The sequence below is a fragment of the Bos grunniens genome, chromosome 3 (genome assembly GCF_055505025.1).
Source record: "Bos grunniens cultivar Pamir isolate PY7600 chromosome 3, Bosgru_T2T1.0, whole genome shotgun sequence".
In the NCBI taxonomy this organism is placed as follows: Eukaryota; Metazoa; Chordata; class Mammalia; order Artiodactyla; family Bovidae; genus Bos; species Bos grunniens.
In genome coordinates, this window is record NC_141167.1 from 72,880,390 (window position 1) to 72,898,061 (window position 17,672).

The window sequence follows — 17,672 nt, forward strand, 5'->3', positions numbered from 1 at the left end:
AGGTACCTCTAATCAGGCAGTCCTCTGCAGGTCAGTCACACTTACATCATCATACACTGGGTTTCCCCTGGAGAACATCTATACGCCAGGGCCAACAGGGCCTGTTCCAGCCAGTCCTGCTTTGGTGGAATTCCCTAGAATATCCCATTAGAATCAGTGAATTAAGACTCTTAAAGCTGGAAGGAACCTCAAAGATCAAAAGTGATATCACAGGGAAAAGTATAACTTGGTAAGATGTTGTTCAACTCTTTTATGGGTTTGTGCCATTGATTATACAACAAAAAAACAATCCAGAAGAATCTTTTCCTCTCATCAAAAATATTAGAGTTGCCATTTATATATGTAATCACAGAAATTGAAGAATTGCCTCATTTTTCCAGTGCAGGATAAGTAACAGGCTGTATTTGAACTTGACCAAAAGCTATTGTTTATTTACAATTTATCCTAACACTCTACTACTTCTGATGGAAGTTTCCTGTGCTTTATAATAAAAATACAGCAACCAGAACCTGGATGTTTACAGTGTTTTGCCAACAATTAAAACAAACAATCTACCTAATCTGCACTGACTTTATAGACAAAAGAAATCAAACAATTATTTCAAAGTTCCCAAACTAACTTATTGGTCTAATGAAGACTAGACTCCAACTTGGATATTTTACTGTTTTCAGGTCCCCAATGAGATAAAATGCTTCAGCATATATTTTTAGCCTCGAGTTTTTTTTTTTTTAAATAGCATTGCCTTTAAATAACTTTTCCTTAAACAAAACAAAACAAAACAAAAAAATCCAAAAAACCCTTCAGCATTTCTAACTTTATGATTCTCTAATTGAATTATGAAATTAAATGGTGAAGCAATAGCTTAGTTTATTCAACTTTTATCATTTTATATTTAGAATCATTCTCAGAAATCCAAATTGGCTGATTACTGAACAAGTTCTAATTACTCCCCAGAGACTGTGGGAGCCGGAGCTTTTAGCATTGTTCACTGGCTGGGAAACAGGCTTCCTCTTGTAGTGCCCGATCTGTTATTGATTTAAAAACTGACCCAAAGAGCTATTTGTTCTGGGTTCTTTGAAGTACATTTGCTGCTCCTGCCTTCTGGAACTGTTCTGTCAGACATCCTGAAGCCTTATGCCTATTCTTCACTATGTAGTTTGTGAATGATGGGATAATGGCTCATTAATCAGCTCTCACCTCCAAAAGAGGGTCTGGGATTTAAAATACCTCCAAATAATCACCCTGGTGTTTCTGTTTTAAACCCTGAGGCAGGTCAGTTCAGTTCCCAGTCCACATGATCTTACTAACCCAGGACTTGGGGCAGGGCCTGCCTCCAAGATTATAGACTCTTCTGAGCATGAATGCCACCCACATCTCATGCTCACCTCCATCTTTTATGGTGGCCAGCTCAGGTCTCAGCTCACAGCAGTTATTTAATGTAAAATAATAACACCATTGTAAATAATTTACTTATCTATAATTAATTTACAAATAAATTATAATTTTTCATAAACTTATTTACAGATAATTTTTATTTGTAAATAATAAGTTTATAAAATAACAACTTCAGGAATAAATGACTTCAAAGGATAGAGATTCAGATTATAACCAGTAAAAGCTTGCTTTGATACCCAGGTTTTACAATCCTAAAAAATGGCATCAGAAGGCAATTTTTATATTGATAGTTTCAGGTCCTCTTAAAAAAATAAAGAATAATTAAATTAGTAACATCTTCCTTAAGAATCAAGTGGGTATTTCAGGGGAATGGCAGCAGAGGAAGAATTGAGTTTCTCAGGTTTGGTTATGTTTCCTAATCTTTTTCAATTTGAAGGGAGCTCTGCATAGTTTTAGAGACTTACTGTGGTTTGCTCTTAGAGAAAGAGGAGGTCCACGTTCCCATGACCTCTGATAACTAGGAGTACAGGGCACACCTGGCTAGCAGGGAGGGAGAGTCTCAAGGATAAAGGTGACCCATGGGACAGCTGAAGGGTCCTCTGAATGTCACTCCCTACCATTCAGTGGCACCTAAGAAGGAAAAGAAGGAGGTAGCCGGGGAGGAGAAATCATTAATAACTGGCAGAGAAGGAAGACAGTGTGGTGCACTGGGAAGAGATGGGATCAGGAGCTAATTTTTGTCATGCTGTCTTCCATTTCCTTATGATCCAGTTGTTAATCAGAGACCTCTATAAGCACCCAATACAGTCAGAAGATTTTGTTTCTGGCCCTTAAAGTACTCATAATGTAATCTGGGGAAGGGGAAAACGAATGGAAGTGAGATGACCAGAGAATGGTGAAACGCCAGCCTATAAAGGCCTAAGAGTTCATGGATGGTAAAGGTCTGGATGGAGTGATAGTGCAAGACACAGCTAAGAAGAAGCTTCCAGAAATTGGGTAAATGAACAGTGCAACTGAGAATCAGGCCCATGCAGATGAACTCCTCCTTGAGAGGGGCAGATTCAGAAGGATGTTGCTGGTGGCCCGGCAGGAGAGAGAACCCTGACAGACTGCTTTTGGAAGGGCTGGAGTCAGTGATGAAAACACAAGAGGGCCAAAAAAGAAAGAATGAGAAGCAAATAATCCTCAGTTGTTTTCACGCCTGAAGGGGCTCACTGTGGCATGAAAATCAACATGAAAACAGACACATCACATCATCCAGGCATTCCTTGGCCTAAGTTTAAAAATATTTATTAACTCCTTGTTAGCCTCTCAATTTTTGGAAGAGAATATTTAACCTGATGATAAAGGGGTGAGAAGCACTGAATTATGCATATCAGTCTGATCAAATCTTTTGTCTCAGATCATGAGTTAGTGATTGATCACTATGCTTTTAGACGTAGTTTTAAAGATAAGATTATATAACTATTTTTTGAAATATGATTTTTAAATAAATTTAACAAAGTGATTTTTGTTAAGTGATTGTGTATAATAGTGTCATACAATGAATTATTTATCTTTCCCTCTACTATGAGATAACTAAAGAGGAATATTTTAACAAATAGCATTATATTTCTCGTTAAGTCATATGATAATTCTATATTGAATTCCTGCCAAATTGATTAAGCTCCAAACACAATATATTTAACAAACACATCTGGTATTTTGGTTCCCTTTTGAAGGAATAATCTCAGTAATAGGATACTGACATGAATTGATAAGAATAAATATTTCATGGTCTTTAAAAGTTATATCACAGTTCACTTACCTCATGTGGAAAACTCATAAGTAATTAAAACTCAATTATACTTGTAAAATAAATTAACAAAGTATGCTGCTTGATAAATATATTTTATTATATTTATTTACCTAATAGCTTTTTACCAAAATCAGTAATTTGCAAAGTTTCTTCTCAACATTAATGCATACAAAAGACATTATTCTTAAATTATGTGCATAAGGTTTTTATTGTTCTCCTGTTATTGCTTTCTCCCTAAAAATTGGTTTTGTGAGTCATCAGAAATTTTCAATCATTTATAAAAAACCAAACTTAAAATTAAAAAAAAAAAAAAGGTGAAGAGGACCTAGGAATATACCATGGAGGCTCCTTATGTATACACTAGTTATATTCACATAAGACTAAGAAGTACGTATCATGGTCTCTGTTCTACAGAGGCAAAGGAAACTTATGCATATCAAACAGCTCACTTAAGCTTGCCCATATATTAGAATGGCAGACCTAGATCCTCAACCTTAGTATACCTGCTACCCAAAGCTCATTTTCTCTCTTTCATGTAGAGAATATACACTTGGATGCTCTAAGTATTAGTTGCTCAGTCATGTCTGACTCTTTGTGACCCTGTGGACTATAGCCCACTAGGCTCCTCTGTCCATGGATTCTCCAGGCAAGAATACTGGAGTGGGTAGCCATTCCCTTCTCCAGGGGATCTTTCCAACTCAGGGGTTGAACCTAGATCTCCTGCACTGCAGCCAGGTTCCTTACCATCTGAGCCATCAGGGATGCCCTTAGAGAGGAGGGAAATCCATGTTTCATGTCTAGTGTGGCCTAGAGTTGAGCCTGGAGGGTGGGAGTGAGAAGAATGGGGTTTGTCAACCATGCTTTGCTATTAGTTCTAAGACAATACAAGGCAAGCCCCCTCTTGGCTTTATAATCTAAACTTTAAAAGGAAGATGTAGGATTAAACAATTGCTAAGGTATCATCTGTGAACATTTATGAGTCTAAGTGTACAAGTAGATTCCCCACCAGGGAATGACTTAATATGACTGTTCTAATTAAAAGAGGAGGGGGGAATATGAGGACACATATTGATCTCTGTATACAGAAATCCACCAGGCTATAAACAGTTCTGTCACAAAAGCAGTGGCAGCTCTGGGATTTTAAGGAGAAAGGGTTCAGGGATAGCAGGTCTGTCTTGCTACCAAGTACACTGAGCCCACTGCTCTCACTTGTATGGCCTGCATTTAGTCCCCTGAGTGTATGGGGCCTACAAACCACTGCGTTGAGCTACCACCACCCACTCTGGTCGCCAAGAGAGGTATGAAGGCTGAACACAAACACAACCTGCTCAGGGAGCCTACATAAACGAGACAACCAGAGGTAAGAGAGTATGTGCCCCAGACAGGACGGTCACTACTCAGCTCTGGCTGATACCTCCCTGCAGTCACCTGCTCTTCCAATTCCTCAAACAGACTCAGAAATATGGGTTTTTGTGCACCATGAAATACCTGAAACCACCATGTGGTACAAAATGCCAACTAGCTAGGTGAATCAGACAAAACATGTTTGTATCTGCATGTGATCCAATGCTTATCAGTTTGCTTCAGAATTAGCTGATAAAAAAGAAATGCAGGAGACCTAGTCTTAAATATTAAAAAAAAGCGGGGGAGGGCCCTCATTGAAGTGGACAAAGAAAAGGCATTGAGAAAGACCTTTCCCATTTTATTTGGATAAAGTCTATCAGTAAAGGATAAGCTCTTACATGTCTAACTCTAATAATGCTTACAATTTTTGTCAGTACCTATCTGCTTCCTATAGTCAAGGGGAAGAGAACTTTTAAAACAAAGGTGAGTGTGCTAGGGACACTCACCTAGCACAAAAAACTGGGAGAACTGTGGAAAATTAAAATTAAATTCTATCTCCCAAGAGAGCTAAGGGAAGAAGAATTTCTACAGTAGAAGGTGATCAAGACAGCTATAGAAAAGTAAAGGTTAATGGGCAAAACTACGGGGCTTTCAACATGAATCCCAATGGGAGGTCAGAGGTATGAGTGAGAAAGCAGAAGACAGAGAAAGAACGGCCACTGTATAAAAAGAGACAGAAGAGAGAGTGCCGCTCTATAGGGCAGGGCAGTAGAAGGGTAGCCAAGCACTTGAATGTGTGTGTATAGGTGATAGGTGTTCTGCAAATAAACTATGAGGAACCACAGAAATGTTCTCAGAAGTAAGTCATCACAATTTAAAAAAACATGTTTTGGGCATCCACTATATCTAAGATACTGCAATGTGCAGGAGCTTCAAGGCGCCATCAGTCATTCAGACAGGAGGTGAACAGAGCAGGAGTTAGTGGTTTTAAGTGGCAGGGAATCTATCACCTTCCTGGCAGAGGCAGCGGCCTGTTCAAAAGCAAGTGGATCTGACACCTGTGCTCTGTCTACTTCTTATTCCCATTTGATCGGGAAGAGAGGCTAAGCTCAGACAGGCTAACTGATTAGCTTCGAGTCACATGCCTAAATATTCACAAGGCTGAGAGTAAACCCAGAGCCTCCTGATCCCCAGTGTGGCATACTTCCTCCTGTACCAAAACCAAGGTATAATGGGTGCAAGCCAGAGAAAACAATAATGCGGAAAACAACAATGTGGAAGAAAAAATGTAAAGCAAATATTCAGAACAAATTCTTGATGAAAGCTATAGAACAAAAATGAACTCTTCTGTGACCTGAAGACTGGAAGTCTGCCATGCACAAGTCTCACCCAGTTCTCCTAGGGAGGAGGGAAATACACACCTCCACCCACGCCCACCCCAATTCTGTTCTCTGTGCCTACTGAGCAGTGAGGGTTTTTTTTTTTTTTTTCCTCCTTGTGTGACTTCACAGAGATGAATCATGGCTCCTTGAAACGCTGAAACAGGAAAGCTGGCTTGGGAATAATAAAACAGCAACAAAGTCCCCTGAGCCCTGGGCACTGACTTCACTAACAAGACTTATCTACAAAATACTGTATTGTATAAGCAAATCTTTTGAAATTTAGCATCTGGAGCTTTTAAGATGTGGACACAACTGATTTGAGCACGAGACACCTGTCTTTAGAGAAAAGTAATTATTTAGCCCATAAACACAAATGTGTTTTCACGAACTGTCAACTATAAATATTTTTTAAAAGTTGCTTTGTCAAAGATTTGCATAAATGGCTTAAGTGTGACTTCAGGAAAACCAAGAATGCAAAACGGTATTCTGCTCACAAATGGAATTTGCTGCCCTTTGCAATTTTATAGGTGATCCCTCTGCAGATTTCATTCTTTACGGCAGAATATGGAAATTTTGACATCATAACCATATGAAACTTATAAATCTGCTATTCACATTTCTTAAAAGGAATGATCAGTCACGATATGTTCTTTCTATAATTTAGAGGTCTTATCAGCAGGGAATGTCTTGCTGTTTTTAACAGAGCTCTCAAGCTCTCTAACCTAAATGGGCCCTTTTCACTACTCTAAGCAATAATGCTAAAATATCTTATTCTGTAAGCCACAGCAGTGTTTGAAATTTTTAGGGTTTTATTCATTTTTCTCAGTAAATCTAGGGTAGTCCTAAGTTTCCTCATCCCTGATTATAAGGTCCTTTGGAAGAATATTTTTATAATTATTTGTCCATGTGTCTTAGAGAAAATCAGAGTTTGCCCTTTTCATCCTGTAGCAAGGACCCTTGGCTTACGTCTCCTGGTATAAGTGGAATCTCAAATGTTATGCTCCATATAGAGAAGTGATAAGCTTTCCACAGTTGATTTTTCTAACACTAGAAAAAGAAATCCACGACCAGGAGGCTTTGCTGTATTCATGCTACAAAATATAAGAATTACACCAGGAGGCCAGGAGAAAAAGAAACCACTGAAAAGCAAGCTACCAAAGAGGAAAAGCCAGCCTAAAAATGTAAGTTTCACCCAATGATTTGGGGGGAGGGAAATGAGAAATTTAAAAGGCAGACTATGACAAAGATAGCATTTAGTCTCCAGAGGCTGCTGGAAAACACTACGTTTCAATCTTTTTAAAAAAAAAAAAGTAAAACACTCTAAGTGGTTTCATGATACTCAGGCATTAAAATACAGCAACTCTTTATGAAAATGTTTTGGAACCTAATACAGGTGCTACTTAATACTGTCTATGTACTAAACGCTACTGAATTGTACATTTTAAAATAGTTCATTTTATGTTATGTAAATTTTATCTCAATAAAAAGAAAAGTAGAGTAAAGCAACTGCATTCTGCTTAAGGTGAATGAGAAATGTTTGCCATTTCCTTTTGATTGCTCCGACAAAGACAATATTTAATGCTTCAGAAACGTGCCACCAAGAAAATCCTTAGATGTATTCCAGGGATTAGTTCAGTGGGTGCAAAGGTTAGCCAAGGAGCAGTTACACAATGTTTTTTCCCCTATTCTATTTCTTCCACCTCCTTAAAAGCTCTAAGCAGTCATCACTAAGTTTTAATAGCTTCTCTGACTCTTTCCTTCCTATATTCCTCCTACCCAACTTCTTTCCTTCAATATTTATTGAACTCCTACATGCCCCAGAGCACTTTAAGAGGTGCTAGGATTGCCAAGATGAGTAATACATCTTACCTTTCCTCAAGGAGTTCACAGTCTGCATTCAAATTTAAAATACTCCCCAAGCTACTTCCATACCAACCTGAGTTCCAGACATCTCCAAATCGTTAATGACTGCACTCGACTTGGACTATAGCAGCCCTTCCTAAGCTCACCTATTTCACACTCAGATATTTGTGTTCTGATTGTGCTCCTTTTTTTTCTTTTTAGTTCAGACCAAAGGGAAATTTTTAAAATCCTAGACAAAAATGGCACCTTAGTGATTTTCAGATACTATAAATATAGAGCTATACTGATTCATGTGAAACTTTAAAATAGGCACTGTAAGGTTCTGAAACTGGCTGGTTCTTAGGAATCATTATGAAAACTGAAGATCATTTCAAAGATTTCCTTTCTCCTGATCTCACTCTCTGTTTTCACTTAGCTACTGGTGCCTTCCACCACCTTTCTGCACAAGGCCAGGTCTCTCTGAGGTCACTGCCTCTGATTACATATCAGTCCTTTCTTGGAAAACAGCTTTGTTCCCATCACGCTTCCCTGACCCTTTCACAACTGAATTTCTCTTCCTTCAACTTTTGTTTCGGTTTTCACTGTAGCCACGTTGTTATCCTTATGAAAAGAGGCTAGCTTTCATCTCAAGAGGAAGAGGGCCCACCAGACCCAGATCTCATCTGTGCCTGTGATGATCTGAAACAGCGACAACTCAAAAGAGTGATGTAGGCAAAGTGAAACGAGAGAAAAATGGTAGGCAAAGCCATACTGGCTTCTGCAGAGGGGAAAAACATCATGTTTACCAAGTAGAAAAAGGATCAATTCAGAAAAGAAAAGAAAAACTGTTTTCAAGCTTTGGAGAATCCCCCAAAGTGGAGGAAAAAAAATTCAAAGCAATCTCTACCTGATAATACACAGCATAATTTTGACACAGATTTTAAGGGCACTCAAAATGTGAATCAGAAACCATAACATTTAAATCAAATACCTCATTTGGGGATGGAAGCAGCTACAGCTTGTCGCCTAGCCAGTGTGTCAGTGGCACAGCTGGTAGTTTCACTCGCAGCTGGGAAAGCAGTTCCTCAGGCCTAAGAAACCAGATACGTGGGAGAATGTTCACGTACAGTCACTCCTCACTGTGGGCTCTGAGCTTTATCAGACCTGCTAAATGCACACACAATACCAACTGTATCTCTATGAAAGTTGCTAAATTTATAGTACATGTATGGAGGGGAAATAGACATTGGAAAAAAGTAACACTGGTATTATTTTAATGTGCTACAGAGGATTGGTCGACAGAGGAACAGGAACTGAACACACTTAAACAAATGGCTCCAAGTATGATTTCATTAATCTTGGAAAACAAGAAGCAACAGACGACTGTGAGCTAATTGCTTCTTATTTGACTTGGCTTGAAAAATCATATTCTCACTTAACTCCAATTACAGATAGGCATCTTGGGCCAGCTGACCTTTTCTTTGTCTAGCTTAGTTTCCTTTGAACATGCTATAAAGGTTCTCATCACTGAAAAACATAATACCAGATGAAGGTCATTATACAAAGAATCAAACCAACACAAATTAAGGGGAAAAACAAAGTTCTTGTAAAGGTTCTGGCATATCAACAAGAAATTAACTGACTCTTCCTAATGTCTGAAACACATGTCAATCAATAGGCCAATAAAATTTTTATATACTATGCAAACAAGTGGTAATCTCAATACCACCCAGTTTGTGGTTTACCACCCAAAATACTTCATTAAAAAAAATCATAGTATTCCATTTATGGACAATAACCCATTATGCACATCATCAACTTGCTACTGCTATGAACTTAGACATTTCACAGCTCAAACTGGATATAGAACATGGAAAAAAAAGACTAAGTAAAAGAATGGATTTCTTTCATACAAAGCATGAGTGTACATGTAATAAATACATCTACATTTGTCATGGTGAATTAAATCAGCTTCAGCTTCAGGCAAAGAGGCAGTGTATTAGGTTGAAATGGTCCATTTCTTTCCAATTTGTTATACATGTAGAATCTGATATTTATTTTTTACTTGATTAAAAATTAAAATAGGTTTCATTTTAACATGCAGAGCTCTTTCTCTGAGTATTTCATTTAACAACAGCCAGGTTGGAAGGAAGCCAGTAATCAAACACTTGCAGACCTGGGAAACCCTTCTGGTTTTTCAGACTCTTTAATAAAGCCTGAGAAGAACACCAGTTTAGGGACCAGGCGTCTTTGTTTTTGTGATGACTCACATCATCCAGTATTCATTCATTTATTTTTAAGTCATTCCACAAATATGTGGAAGACACTTTTCTAAGCAGGGACCACGGGAAACAGAAAAATACATGGCCTTTATCCTCAAGAACTTTACAGATCTCTCTCCCTGAACGTAAGCAGTCCTCTTTAGTTCAATGATCAGTAACTCACAAATTCAATGTTCTCTTTTTCACCTTGAAACAAACAAATTTTTCTGTAGAAGTATGTTTCCAAGAATATGAGATCAGCCAACTTACTGAAAAAATGATTCAAAGACCCCCCACTTTTAGGAGAAGCTAGAAAAACACAATAGTGAAGAAATACATGGGTTTTGAGAGACAAAACAGTGAACTATAAGGTCTACTTAAAATTTATATTACTGCAGGATCCATGTGTACATTACAATAGGGGGAACAGGGCACTGAATGGATTACGAAGAGCTAAGACCAATGAGACCATTTAGACATAGCTTTAGAATGACTCATGAAATGGTCCATGTCTTTCACAGTTATATGTAGACCTATTAGATGGAAAATCAGCAAAAATATAGAAGAGCTCAATAGCATCATCCATCAAAAGGATCTAATGGACAGTTATAGAACATCCTGTACAACACAGCAGAACACACATTCTTCTCAAGCACCCATGGGATATTCACCAAGATTGACTATATCCTAGATCATAAAACATTAAGTCAACATATTTAAAACCAAAGTGTGTTCCCTGACCAAAATCAATCAAACTAGAAATCAGTAATAGGGGAAAAAAAAATCTCCAAAAAGAAATTAAAGCATGCTAAATAATCCATGGGTCAAAGAAAAAGTATCTAAGGACATAAAAAATACTTAGCACAAAATGAAAATATATCTACAGGATGATGCTAAAGCAGTGCTTAAAGATAAATTTAAAATACTAAATGCTTACATTAGATCATTGATTAGACCTTTCTTCTTTTCTAAGTCCCTACCTTAAGAAACTAGAAAAAGAAGAGCAAAATGAACCCAAGACAGCCACAAAAAGGAAAAAATAAACAAAAGAGAAAATAGATGAAACAAAAACCTAACTATTAGAAAAGATCAATAAAATCGATGTCTCTAGTAAGACTGACAAATATAAAAAGAGAGAAAACAGAACCTCCCAATATCAAGAATGAGACCAAAGCTATAACCACAGACCCTAAACCTGTAAAAAGGAAAAATTAGGGAATATTACAGCTCTATGCAGATAAATTTGAAAATTTAGATTAAATGGAACAATTCCTTAAAAACCACAAACTACAAAATCTCACTCAATATAAGACAGAGAACCTGAATAATCTTATGTCTATTAAAGAAATGTAATCTGTAGCTAAAGCTTTGGAAAAAGGAATCATCAGGACCAAATGTTTTTACTGCAGAATTTTACCAAACATTTAAAGAAGCACTAACGTAGATTCTAAATAATTATTTTCAGAAAATAAAGAGGGTGAAACACCTACCAATCATTTTATAAGGTCAGCTTAATTTCAATACCAAGCTGAAAGTCTAAAGCAGAAAGCTAATGACAAATACCCCTCATGAATATCATCATTAAAATTCTCACAAATTACTAGCAAATCAAATCCATCTATACCCAAAAATGATTATACACCATGATCGGGTAGAATTCATTCCAGAAATGCAAGTCTGTTTCAATATTTGAAAAATCTCTCACTGTATTGTATCAACAGCTAAACAAAAAATCATGGTTGTATCAATCAACAAAAAAATTTTGGACAAAATTCATTTTGTCATTAATACATTAATTTTTCACTAATGTGATTAATAAAAGCATGATCAGAATACCAGGAATAGAGGTTGTGATGGTTAATTTTACATGTCAATTTGACTGGGTCATGAGCTACCCAGAATTTGGTCAAAGGAGATCAAACCAGTCAATCTTAAAGGAAATCAACCTTCAGTAGTCATTGGAAAGACTGATGCTGAAGCTAAGCTCCAGTATTTTGGCTACCTGATGTGAAGAGCCAACTCATAGGAAAAGAACCTGATGCTGGGAAAGTATTAAACATACTAGAAGTCTTAGCCAGTGCAATAAATTAAGAATTAAGAAAATAAATTAAAATTAAGAAAACAAAACAATAAATTAAGAAAATAAAATCCCAGAAAATCTATTTAGATGACAGGATGAGATAGTTGGATGGCATCATAGACACAATGGACAAGAGTCTGAGCAAACTCCGGGAGATAGAAGAGGAGAGGGAAGCCTGGCATGCTGCGGTCCATGGGGTCGCAAAGAGTTGGACACAACTTAGCAACTGAACAACAACGTCAGTGAGGGGTTTTGGGGTACGATTAACATTTCAATCAGTAGACTGAGTAAAGTGCATTGTTCTCCCTAATGTGTTAAGCTGAACACCTAAATAGTATAAAAAGGCTGAGTAAAATTCTATCCTATTGTTTCTGGTTCAGTTTTTCTGGAGAACCCTGACTAATACAAAAGAGAAACTTCTTCAACTTGACAAGGAGCATCTATAAAAAGCCTAAAGTTGACATCATAATCAGTGGTGAAAGAATGAATGCTTTTCCCCTAAAATTGGAAAAGAGACAAAGCTGCTCCCATCACTCTTATTAAACATAATACTAGAAGCCCTATTCAGTGCAATAAAGTAAGAAAAGGAAATAAATTATATACTGATTGGAAGAGAAGAAATAAAACTTTCTTATTTGTAAAAAATATGATTTTTTTCTAGAAAATCCAAGAAAATCTATTTAGGAAAGCAAGATCACAGAATCTGAGTGAGATAAACAAAGATCAACAGTATTTTGGTATGTTAGCAACAAACATGTAGAAACCAAAATTAAAAACACAATTCCATTTATAACTTACAATTTTCCAAAAAAGTGAAATACCAAGATACTAATTTAAAACACATGCATATAATTTAGATGCTGAAAAATGATAAAACATTGATGAATAAAATATAAGAAGATCTAAATAAATGAAGAGACATGCCATGTTCACATTTTGGAAGACTCAATATAGTAAGGATGTCAATTTCTCCCCAATTGATCTATACACATAATGCAATTCCTATCAAAATCCCAGCAAAACTCTGTTTTATGTATAGAAAAACTTATTCTAAAGTTTATATTGAAAGGGGAAGGGATCAGAACAGCTAAGACAATTTTGAAAAAGAAGAATGAAGTAGGAGAAATCGCTCTACCGGAAGTTAAGGTTTGTATGCTATAGCAACCACAAGGGAGTGGTACTGAGAAAGCAGAGGCACAGATCAAGGCGACACCCAACTACCTTATTTTTCAAACTTCTAACTGATTTTTTTGTTGATTTTTTTTTTATAGTTAGTAATCATTCTCTTAAAAAAAAATTATTTGGTGGCACCATGCTGCATGTGGGGTCTTAGTTCCCTGACCAGGGAGGATTCAATCTGAGTCCTCTGCAGTGAAAGCAAGCAGAGTCTTAACCACTGGACCACCAGAGAAGTCCCTCCAACTAATTTTTAACAAAGGGGAGAAGCAATTCAATGGAGGAAGGAAAGTTTTCTTTTCCTTTTCTTTTTTTAAAAAAACTTGCGCTGGGCATCCAGGCAAAGTAAGCCTTCATCTAAACCTCACACCTGATACAAAAATTGATTTATACATTTAAATGTAAAACATAAAACTATAAGACTTTCAGAAGAAAATATGAGGAAATCTTTGTGATTGAGGGCTGGATGAAGAGTTATAGATATGACAATAAGAGAATAATCTATGAAAGAAAAATTTGATAAATTAGACCTCATCAAAAGTAAAAAGTTTTGCTTTGTGAAAGACCTTGTTAGGAAGATGAAAAGACTATGAAGTGAGGGAAATTATTTGTAAACCACATGTTGGACAACAGTCCAATATCTAGAATATACAAAACTCAAAAGTAAAATGAAAAATTCAATTAGAAAATGGGCAAAAGACATGAACAAGCATTTCAGTGAAGAAGAGCTATTAATGACAAATAAGCACATGAAAAGATGTTCAACATCATTTGCCATTACAGAAATACAAATTAAAAACAATGACATATCACTACACACCTAAGAAATACTGATAATACCAAATGCTAGAGAGAAGACAGAGAAACTGGATCTCTCATACATTGCTAGTGAGATGTAAAATGGTATTGCCACTATGGAACATAGTTTGGCTTTTTTTTTTTTTTTGGCTGTGAGGGTTGTGGGATATTAGTTCCCTGACTATGGATCAAACCCTTGCCCTTGGCAGTGAAAGTGCAGAATCCTAACCACTGAATCGTCAGGGAATTCTTGGCAGTTTCTTATAAAGCTAAATTTGTACTTTCTATCAGACCCAGCAATCTTATTCTTGGGCCTTTATTCAGAAAAGTGGAAACCTGTGTCTACACAAAAACCTATATATGAATAATCACAGTAGCTTTATTCATAGCAGCAAAAAACTGAAAAATAATACAGATAGCCCTCAGTATAAATGGTTATACTGGGCTGGGCTGGAAGAAGCTCAAGCTGGAATCAAGATTGCCGGGAGAAATATCAATAACCTCAGATATGCAGATGACACCACCCTTATGGCAGAAAGTGAAGAGGAACTCAAAAGCCTCTTGATGAAAGTGAAAGTGGAGAGTGAAAAAGTTGGCTTAAAGCTCAACATTCAGAAAACGAAGATCATGGTATCTGGTCCCATCACTTCATGGGAAATAGATGGGGAAACAGTGGAAACAGTGTCAGACTTTCTTTTTTGGGGCTCCAAAATCACTGCAGATGGTGACTGCAGCCATGATTTTAAAAGATGCTTACTCCTTGGAAGGAAAGTTATGACCAGCCTAGATAACACAGACAACCTAGAAAAGCAGAGACATTACTTTGCCAACAAAGGTTCGTCTAGTCAAGGCTATGGTTTTTCCTGTGGTCATGTATGGATGTGAGAGTTGGACTGTGAAGAAAGCTGAGCACCGAAGAATTGATGCTTTTGAACTGTGGGGTTGGAGAAGACTCTTGCAAGTCCCTTGGACTGCCAGGAGATCCAACCAGTCCATTCTGAAGGAGATCAGCCCTGGGATTTCTTTGGAGGGAATGATGCTAAAGCTGAAACTCCAGTACTTTGGCCACCTCATGCGAAGAGGTGACTCATTGGAAAAGACTCTGATGCTGGGAGGGATTGGGGGCAGGAGGAGAAGGGGACGACAGAGGATGAGATGGCTGGATGGCATCACTGACTCAATGGATGTGAGTCTGAGTGAACTCCAGGAGTTGGTGATGGACGGGGAGGCCTAGCGTGCAGCGATTCATGGGGTCGCACAGTCGGACACGACTGAGCGACTGGACTGAACTGAACTGAACTGATAAATGGTTAAACAAACTATAGTACATACATAGGATGAATTCCTATTTAACAATAAAAAGGAATTATTGATACATATTAAAAAACTGAATGGATATCAAGGGCATTAAGCTCAGTGTATAAAGTAAATTTCAAAAAGTTTCATACTGGGTGATTCCACTTATAGAATATTCTTGAAATGACAAACTATAGTGATGGAAAACGAATTAATGGCTACCATGGAACATGGACTGGGGCTAGAACAGGGCTAGCACAGTTCTCTGGCAGTGATGTGAAACAGTTATGTACCTCGACTTTGACACATGGATTAAAACAGCATAGAACTACACACACACACACACACATGCACACATAACCACACATGAACACATATGAAAAACAGTGAAAACTGAATAAGGTTTTTAGTCTGGTTAATAGTATTATGGGGACACACACACACACAAAGTGTGGTTTTAGAAAATTACTGTAGTGTGTGTACTAGTGTGTGTTGTGTTCTGTTGAGTCTGACTCTTTTGTGATCCCCATGGGTTGTAGCCTCTGTCCATGGAATTTCCCAGGCAAGAATATTAGAGTGGGTTGCCATTTCCTTTTCCAGGGGATCTTCCCAACCAAGGAATCAAACACGTGGCTCCTGCCGCGTCTCGTGCATTGCAGGAGGGTTCTTTACCGCTGAGCCACTAGGGAAGACCCTAACAGTATTATACTAATATCAATTTTGCACTACAATTATATAAGACCACCACTAGGGGAAGCTCGGTGAAGAGTACCTGGAGTGCTATGTACTATTTCTGCAACTTCTTTGAATCTGTAATCATTTCAAAACAAAAAAAATGCTAAAAAATCTACTCAAATGCTTTTTAAAAGAATCTCAGCTACCAAACAAGGCGCAGGCTGAAGAGATGTAAGAACTATTTCTGATTTTAATGGCTTCCCCCGCAACAGAATTACTATTTCATGTCTACCTGTTATTTCTTTATTCCATTTTCCTTGAAGCTAACTAAATATAAGCTTCTTGAGGACACTGGTTATATTTTATTTAGCCAGTGCTGCTTTCAGTGCTGCTGCAATACAGACATTAAAAAATACTAGTTAAGTTTCTATTGAATAAGTTATCTAATTTTGGCAGAACCTGATACATTTCTAAGAGAATTGGAACTATGCTACTCTGACTAGGTTTGTGACCATGTTGCTCAGACATCTCTGGATTTTGAGCTATTTATCCATAGAACAGAGATAAAGAGTACTATGTCACAGGACTGCTAAGGGAATTAAATGAGTTAACATATGTAAAGCACATAGAATAGTAACTGACACAGGGAGAGTTGAAAAAATTTTATTTTTCTAAAATTTTTTAAAAATACGACTTTAAGGTGTTCCATTCACATGAATCAAAATGATAAATCAATAAAATGTTTAAGTGGTCATTTCCTTTAAATACTATTGCACTTCAATGAAAAAAAATCTGTTTTTTTCCATTCAGAAAAATTCATTTCATTCAGAAAAATCTATGGGGTTTATAGAGAAAAAAGTCCCATATGTCATCTTAACAAGTACCCATAATTAACATTATAAAAATGACTACCTTGCTACTGCATTCAGGTCTTAAGTTTTGGATCTCATTAATTTCTAATAACAATAAAATATTATATGTGAAATGCTAATTAATAAAGGTACAGTCTAAAGACTTCAATCTTATATACATTATGTGATTCACTCAACTGACTTATTAATCTTTTACTCTTCTTAAAATGACCTTTTTTCTATTCTCTGACCGATTAACTCTTATCCATCTTTGGTTAAATGTCATCTCCACTCTCAAGCCATATCCAGCTCCCCAGAGGACCTGCTGCTAAGTCACTTTAGTCGTGTCCGACTGTGCGACCCCATAGACGGCAGCCCACCAGGCTCCGCTATCCCTGGGATTCTCCAGGCAAGAATACTGGAGTGGGCTGCCATTTCCCTCTCCAATGCATGAAAGTGAAAAGCGAAAGTGAAGTCGCTCAGTCGTGTCCGACTCCCAGCGACCCCATGGACTGCAGCCTTCCAGGCTCCCCCATCCCTGGGATTCTCCAGGCAAGAATACTGAGTGGGGTGCCATTGTCTTCTCCGCCCCAGAGGACCTATTGCACTACAATAACCCAGCTGTGGGCAAGACTGCTGTCTACTGTGCTTACTTTCATACTTCTCACACTCAGGATAAATCCTGTCATAGAGCAGGGTCCCTGACCACCATTTGTGAGTGAGGGAACCACTGAGTTCTTCTGTGATACTCCCATAGCAGTGTTCATTCGCCAC

The 17,672-nt window shown here is 37.4% G+C and overlaps 1 protein-coding gene across 4 annotated transcripts in view; it reads right to left on the bottom strand.

Annotated features, from left to right (window-relative positions):
* Positions 1-17,672, bottom strand: part of ALG14 (ALG14 UDP-N-acetylglucosaminyltransferase subunit) — a 99,336-nt gene that overhangs the window by 36,659 nt on the left and 45,005 nt on the right. The window contains exon 4 of one of the 4 annotated variants that reach the window (XR_015160548.1): positions 8,753-8,852. The exons of the other annotated variants lie outside the window; for them this stretch is intronic. The gene's annotated coding sequence lies outside the window, so the exon portion shown is untranslated. The remainder of the gene's footprint in view (positions 1-8,752; positions 8,853-17,672) is intronic. 4 annotated transcript variants of the gene reach the window in all.